This window comes from Oncorhynchus keta, unplaced genomic scaffold, assembly GCF_023373465.1.
Source record: "Oncorhynchus keta strain PuntledgeMale-10-30-2019 unplaced genomic scaffold, Oket_V2 Un_contig_932_pilon_pilon, whole genome shotgun sequence".
NCBI classification, from domain to species: Eukaryota; Metazoa; Chordata; class Actinopteri; order Salmoniformes; family Salmonidae; genus Oncorhynchus; species Oncorhynchus keta.
Genome location: NW_026290487.1, coordinates 44,376 through 52,718, shown reverse-complemented (window position 1 = coordinate 52,718; position 8,343 = coordinate 44,376). Strand labels below are relative to the sequence as shown.

General features: G+C 43.9%; 1 long non-coding RNA gene across 1 annotated transcript; it reads left to right on the top strand.

The window, feature by feature from the left end:
• Positions 1 to 841: 841 nt before the first annotated feature.
• Positions 842 to 7,574, top strand: LOC127927079 (uncharacterized). The gene is made up of 3 exons (XR_008126088.1): positions 842 to 1,077; positions 1,352 to 1,453; positions 6,016 to 7,574. It is a non-coding gene; the product is annotated as an uncharacterized LOC127927079 (long non-coding RNA).
• Positions 7,575 to 8,343: the final 769 nt, after the last annotated feature.

Genomic DNA, 8,343 nt, shown 5'->3' with positions numbered 1-8,343 from the left:
GTTCTGTTATACTCACAGACAATAATTTTACAGTTTTGGAAAATTTAGAGTGTTTTCTATCCTAATCTGACAATTATATGCATATTCTCGTTTCTGGGGCTGAGAAATAGGCCGTTTCAAATGGGTACGTTTTTAGCCAAAAACGAAAATACTGCCCCCTACACGCAAAAGGTTAAGCATTAAAAAGTGTGTACACTATTTTAAAAATCGAATATTGTGTTTACAGCGGACAGCACGCCAACAAGAATACATCAGGCATTATGGACCCTACCGGGGACTGACTTGGGTCGTTGAAACCGACGATATTGTACCGTTCTGTACGGCCGGCTTTAACAAAACACTGAACCAAGAATCATAGATTTAACACACAACTACACACCCCCTGGAAACTCCACCCAATCACTCTATAATCCAGCACCTGAGGAGCATCACAATACTTCAAGACTCCACAGAACTGGGGCACAAGTGCACCCTGCAGAATCACCCCGGCCCGAGAAGGACGACTGGTCTGAAAACGATTGGATTTATTTTATTTTATTAGTTATACCTTATTTGATAGAATATGTTAAAAGAATGTCAAATAATGTTGTTTTTTTCAGACTCCAACGATAGCTATACAAACCATGAAGAATCTACACAGCCAGAGAACATAACCACGTTATCAAGGATTCCAGAGGTAATTTAGCTAAAACCTCAAGGCCTAACAGTGAGAACTTTGTTAATATATTAATATATTTGAAATGTATTTGATGTATTTCAAATGTATTTGAAATTGAAATTTTTATATAATATACATTTAATTTTTAATACACTATTTTGTATATATTTTTCTTTCAGACTCCTCCCAGGTGTATATAGACACAGAAGGCACAATATGTCTAGAGGAAGAGGCCGAGGAGGAAGAGGGCGCCCATGACATACAGAGTAAAACATCTAAACCTGATGATAATTTCAACGCTGTAAATGACAATGATGAGGAAGACGATGTGTTGATGTATGAAGTGGCCAAACAGCTTGACTTGGTAGAAACAATATTCACTGAAGATATTCGAAAAGTGGAGGACATTGAATTGTCCGGTATGCCTTTGTCAATTGTATGTATTTTTAGTTAAGTTAAAATGTATATATTTCATATAAATATATTTTAATATTATTTAAAACGTCTATAGGATACCCAGCTGCTGCCGGGAATAATTGATTTGTATCATCCAACATTAGATGTTATAACTATTGAAGATGCAAAAAGGTGTTTTAAGAAATACATTTGGTTCATTGACAGATTTGTATTATTCTAAAAAAATAAGATATCATTATTATTATTATCATAATCTTTATTATTATTATGTTACAGGTGAGACCAGAAATGTCAACATCTTGTCAAGTGCTCATATCTGTACAGCAGTGTTACGACTTCTATAAATGGTGCGGTGGAGGAGTCAAACGCAGAGAGCAGGTAATATCGTACGTGAATCTATTTAATCCAACAACAGCGGACCATGGACATCCCAACACTAGGGCGCATGAAACAACACGTCCAAAATACACAGGACTAAAACTGTCCGGAAAATAATGAGACAACACTTATGCACCAACACCAAAATAACAGAGAACAAGCCTGCACAAATACCCAGCAGGCCTAGTGCCCTTAAATAGCCTACAAACAACACTAACTCAAAACTGGTGTAACCAATAGACCCAATAAACAGAAACAAAAGGAAAGGGAATCGATGGCAGCTAATAGGCTGGCGACGACGACCCCGAGCGCCGCCCCCGAACAGGAAGAGGCACCATCTTGGGCGAGATTCGTGACAGTACCCCCCTCCCTGACACGTGGCTCCAGCAGGCCTCGAGGCCGACCCGGAGGACGAGGCGCGGGGCGATCCGGGTGGAGCGGTGGAAATCCCTCAAGAGGAAGGATCTAAAATGTCCCTCCCCGGTACCCAGCACCTCTCCTCCGGACCGTACCCCTTCCAGTCCTCGAGTACTGCAGGCACCTCACCCGGCGTCTCGAGTCCAGAATAGCTCGTACTGTACTAGCCGGGGATCCTCGATGTCCAGAGGGGCGGAGGGACCTCCGGTACCTCACCGTCTTGTGGGGGACCAGCTACCACCGGTCTGAGGAGAGACACAAGAAACGAGGGGTTAATGCGATAGTAAGATGGAAGTTGCAATCTATAACACACCTCGTTTATCCTCCTCAGGACTTTAAATGGCCCCACACACTGCGGCCCCAGCCTCCGGCAGGGTCAGACCCTGTCCCCTGGTGCGAACACCGGGGCCTCACTGCGGTGGCGGTCAGAGTTTCTTTTCTGCCGTTCACTGGCCTGCCCACGGGACGTACCTCGCCCATTCTCCTGGCCGGTCCTGCTAATACGACCTCAGAAACCTACCCACTTCCTGGTTTACTCTCTCCACCTGCCCCTTACTTTCGGGGTGATAACCAGAGGTAAGGCTGACCGAGACCCCCAGACGCTCCATAAATGCCTTTTCAAACCCGGGACGTGAACTGGGGACCCGATCAAATATGATGTCCTCTGGAACCCCGTAGTGCCAGAAGACGTGGGTCAATAGAGCCTTTGCAGTCTGTAGGGCCGTAGGCAGACCAGGCAATGGGAGGAGACGGCAGGACTAAGAGAACTGATCCACAACGACCAGAACGGTAGTGTTCCCTGAGATGGGGGAAGATCAGTAAGGAAATCTACCGAGAGGGACTATGGCCGTTGTGGAACCGGGAGGGGTTGTAACTTCCCTCTAGGCAGATGCCTAGGAGCCTTACTCTGAGCGCATACCGAACAGGAAGAGACATAGAGCTTCACATCCTTAGCTAAGTATTTCCCCCTAAGACCCCGCACTGTTCTATCAATCCCCGGATGACCCGAAGATGGTAGTGTGTGAGCCCACCGAATCAATTTATCACGGACACCAAGCGGCACGGACCTACGACCGGTCGGACACTGTGTAGCGCAGGTTCAACCCTCAATGCCCGCTCGACGTCCACCTCCCATACCACCGGGGCCACCAGCCGAGAGGCTGGAAGGATCGGTGGGATCGATGGACCGGTCCTCGGTGTCATAGAAACAGGACAGCGCGTCGGCCTTAGTGTTAAGGAACCTGGTCTGTAAGAGATCGGAAATCTAAAGCGTGTAAAGAACATGGCCCACCTAGCCTGACGCGGATTCAGTCTCCTCGCTACTCGAATATACTCCAGATTGCGGTGGTCAGTCCAGATGAGGAAAGGGTGTTTAGCCCCCTCTAGCCAGTGTCTCCACACCTTCAGGGCCTTTACCATAGCTAGTAACACCCGGTCCCCCACATCATAGTTCCGCTCCGCCGGACAGCTTCTTAGAAAAGTAAGGGAATAACCCCTGTATTGGATAAAAATGAATGGGAAGTCATTGGCATCGGACAAACCATATACACATTGTCCAATACCACCCAATTTGGCGTTGATTCATGCAAAGTGTATTGCAAATGCCATATGGCAATTGCCAGTTGTAACACTTTAAAAATTCAACAGGGGCGAATCCGCTCCACCGGGGTTTTTCATATTGGAAATGTAACCCAAGTCAACGTCCAAAAGCAACATTTTAAAAAAATTAATTTTTGTCAAAAACTTATCACCCCTTAAAAAGTGCTTTCTGGACCGTTTTTCGAAATCCTTTCGATTTTTTTGTCAATTACACGTGTAAGAACTGTATGAATATACTTTTGTCCAATTTTATTATCATAATTGTTTTTTTTTTTTTTTTTTTTTTACATGCGCATAAGGAATATGTTTTGTCCAATTTCAATATGATTTCATAGGAAGTCAAAAGTCAAAAGTCAAAAATATCAAAATTTTGTAAAAAACTTCACACACCCTTAAAAAGTGCTTTCTGGACCGTTTTTGAAATTCTTTCGATTTTTTTGTCAATTACACATGTGTAAGAACTGTATGAATATACTTTTGTCCAATTTTATTATCATATTAGATATCATTCTGACACCAAACTGATACAAACTGACACTAAACCCACTTTTTCCAACCTATTTAGTAGCCAACTATCACATACTTCAGAGCTGGCCCAAAATTCACAACGCCTTTGGTTCAAACCATAAAAAAACATAAAACACGTAGTTACGTTCTAGCTGCGGGTCCATTTCTTATGTTACGTGTAGGCCTAGCTGAGGCGACCCCGAATCCCAAGTTTTGGCTCGATCGGTCATTTGGTGTCCGAGCAAAACCCTAATTGGTGCTGAAAATCCACTTTTTTCCATGACTTGATACGGGGTCCTTGAATGAGCTATCGGACAGAAACGTTGGGGTCTGTCTATATGGGCCGAGACGGTCGCAATGCACCTAGTCTTGCGACTCTGGGACATTTCTAAATGTCGCCATTTTCGTGATGCAAAAATGAATTGAAGTCATTGCAAATGTACGAAGCTGTTTCTCGGTCCGAGAACCGTCTAGAGCCACGTAACTCACCACGCACTATCGACCTGAGGTCTAGAACAGGATTCTAAAGTTTCGGAACTCTAGGTCTGACGGTTCTTTAAAAGTTCCAACAAGGTTAACTAATGCAGGCAGTGTATGTCTCTACGCACCCCAATGGGTCCCTACTTCCAAGCTGTGTGTGTGTGTGATTTAGTTTTCCTTTGAAATTTTATGGGAAAAATGACTGATTTACAGTTCATGGGGTTGCCTAATCACACATGAAGTTTTGAAAAGATCTGACCTTTTTAACCCTTGGAAACTGCCACTGTGACACCATTTAAGGCACTTCCGGTTGACACAGGAAGCTATAAATAAACTCATATCCTGATTGGGGTATGCCTTTACAGAATCCTGAGTTTTAAGTCTTTACGTTAAGAACTGAGTTATTTACGGAGGGTTTAGTGAGTGTGTGTTACTTCAGAAAATCCTAGAAAATCACAGAAATCTCCCAGAGCTCCGCAGCAGACTTTAAAAAGATTCGTAAGAACACCCTGCAGCTGGATCTATAACCGTTGAAAAAAAAACACCTATCCGTGAACATCACGAATCTGTCTTTATACGATTTCTCTTAAATAACGATAGATAAATGGCTGGTTCTTTTTTATTGACACCGGAGGCTCCTTGACTTTGACGTGAAGTGGAAAAATAATTTCTCTATTTTCATTTTGGACCTTTAATCCCAGATAAATGGCCATAACTCAAAAACCGTTGAGGCCTAGACGCCATCTTGTTCGGGGCCAACTGCCCATTATGCCGCCCCTACGCTCACCGAGTTTCGGCTTCTAAATATTTTCAGTTTTCGAGATAAGGCCCCGTCGTGAATCGTGATGTTCTGTCCAACAGCAATATGATTGCTTATGCCCTCTTGTGGGAATTTCCGGGACAGCGGCAAAATGACCAAAATCTTATTATTTTTGTAAAACGGAAACCGAATGTCCGACAAAGTTCATTTGATGACTTCCTGGTAGGTCCGGCCCTGCCGCTCGGCCCGACGCCGTCCGCGAATTTTACAAACGATTTCGGACGTCTAGTAAGGGACCGTACATTTGCAATATGGACTTTCTCACTAACCATACAGCTACTGCCGAAATCTTCCCTTAAGGTATGAAAGTCCTGTTAACTATCTCACAAAAACACACGCTTGCACATACATATACATACAACACACACACACACACACACACACACACACACACACACACACACACACACACACACACACACACACACACACACACACACACACCTTCTAGCTCAATCTAGCCATCTCTGGTCACTGTCAGCATCTAGTTAATGAGAAGGGGACTATATACACACCTTGGGAGGAATACCTGATTACCTAGCCCTCGTCTGTCTGTCTGTCTGTCTGTCTGTCTGTCTGTCTGTCTGTCTGTCTGTCTGTCTGTCTGTTTCTGTCTGTCTATCTTCCTCACTGGGGAAAGAGAGAAATTAAGAAGTACATTTAAAGATGAACGTCGTCCTGAATCATTTCTGCTGACTAATCCCTCCTCCTTCTCTCTCTCTCTGCTCTCCCTCCTCAGCAGCTCATATCTCTCAGAGAGTCACTGATGTCACCCAGCCCATCAGGGCTCAAAGGCCCCAATTACCAAACATAAAGCAAATTCCACACATCCTCTCTCTCTCTTTCCCTCTGTTCTGAGTCTCCATTCCCTCTCTCTCTCTTTCCCTCTGTTATGACTCATTACCCTCCCTCTCTCTCTTTCAATCTGTTCTGACTCTCTACTCTCCTCTGTGATATCTAAGTTTTTTTTAAATAAAAATGTTCACACAAAGTGAACTGTTTTTGCTTTGTAATTCTGGGTTATTGTGGGTTATTGTGTGTAGATTAATGAGGGGGAAACACATTTAATCCATTTTAGAATAAGTCTGTAATGTGACAAAATGTGTAAAAAGTCAAGGGTCTGAATACTTTCTGAATGTTACTGTATATCAGTATATTAGACTCTCTCTCTCTCTCTCTCTCTCTCTCTCTCTCACTGTATATCAGTATATTAGACTCTCTCTCTCTCTCTCTCGATGCAGTGATGTTGTTTTCATCACTTCTGGTTTAACACACCATCAAGTGGTGATTGTCCAAACTGCACCACTGTTACGATAGAGAAAGTGAGAGATAGAGAGAGAAGAAAGTGTGGGAGAGAGGCAGAGTGTGGGAGAGAGAGCAGAGTGAGAGAGAAGAAAGTGTGGGAGAGAGAGAGCAGAGTGTGGGAGAGAGAGCAGAGTGAGAGAGAGCAGAGAGAGAGAGCAGAGAGAGAGAGAGCAGACTGTGGGAGAGAGAGAGAGCAGAGAGTGTGGGAGAGAGAGAGAGAGCAGAGAGTGTGGGAGAGAGAGAGAGCAGAGAGAGAGCAGAGAGTATGGGAGAGAGAGCAGAGAGAGCTGAGAGTGTGGGAGAGAGAGAGAGCAGAGAGATTGCAGAGATTGTGGGAGAGAGAGAGAGAGCAGAGAGTGTGGGAGAGAGAGAGCAGAGAGAGAGAGCAGAGAGTGTGGGAGAGAGAGAGCAGAGAGATTGCAGAGATTGTGGGAGAGAGAGAGAGAGAGCAGAGTGTGTACAAACACACCCTACAGAGCCCCAGGACAACAGCACAATTAGACCCAACCAAATCATGAGAAAACAAAAAGATAATTACTTAACACATTGGAAAGAATTAACAAAAAAACAGAGCAAACTAGAATGCTATTTGGCCGTACACAGAGAGTACACAGCGGCAGAATACCTGACCACTGTGACTGACCCAAAATTAAGGAAAGCTTTGACTATGTACAGACTCAGTGAGCATAGCCTTGCTATTGAGAAAGGCCGCCGTAGGCAGACATGGCTCTCAAGAGAAGACAGGCTATGTGCTCACTGCCCACAAAATGAGGTGGAAACTGACCTGCACTTCCTAACCTCCTGCCCAATGTATGACCATATTAGAGAGACATATTTCCCCAGATCACACAGATCCACAAAGAATTCGAAAACATATCCAATTTTGAAAAACTCCCATATCTACTGGGTGAAATTCCACAGTGTGCCATCACAGCAGCAAGATTTGTGACCTGTTGCCACGAGAAAGGGCAACCAGTGAAGAACAAACACCATTGTAAATACAACCCATATTTATGCTTATTTATTTTATCTTGTGTCCTTTAATTATTTGTACATTGTGTGTATATATATATATATATATATATATATATAAATATATATATATATATATATATATATATATATATATATATATATAATATGACATTTGTAATGTCTTTACTGTTTTGAAACTGTTGTATGTGTAATGTTTACTGTTAATTTTTGTTGTTTTTCACTTTATATATTCACTTTGTATGTTGTCTACCTCACTTGCTTTGGCAATGTTAACACATGTTTCCCATGCCAATAAAGCCCTTGAATTGAATTGAATTGAAATTGAGAGAGAGCAGAGAGTGTGGGAGAGAGTGCAGAGAGAGCAGAGTGTGTGGGAGAGAGAGAGCAGAGAGAGAGCAGAGTGTGTGGGAGAGCGAGAGCAGAGAGTGTGGGAGAGAGAGCAGAGAGAGAGCAGAGTGTGTGGGAGAGAGAGAGAGAGCAGAGTGTGGGAGAGAGAGAGAGCAGAGAGAGAGCAGAGTGTGTGGGAGAGAGAGATCAGAGAGTGTGAGAGAGCGAGAAGGAGCAGAGAGAGAAAGCAGGCTGAGAAAGCAAAGAAAGAGTGAGAGAGCAAAGAGTGAGATAGCAGAGAGCAAAGAGCAGAGAGAGAGCAGCAGAGCAGAGAGCAGAGAACAGCGAGAGAGCAGAGAGCAGAGAGAGAGCAGAGAGCAGGCTGAGAGAGCAGATAGAGCAGAGGGAGAGAGAGAGCAGAGGGAGGGAGAGAGCAGAG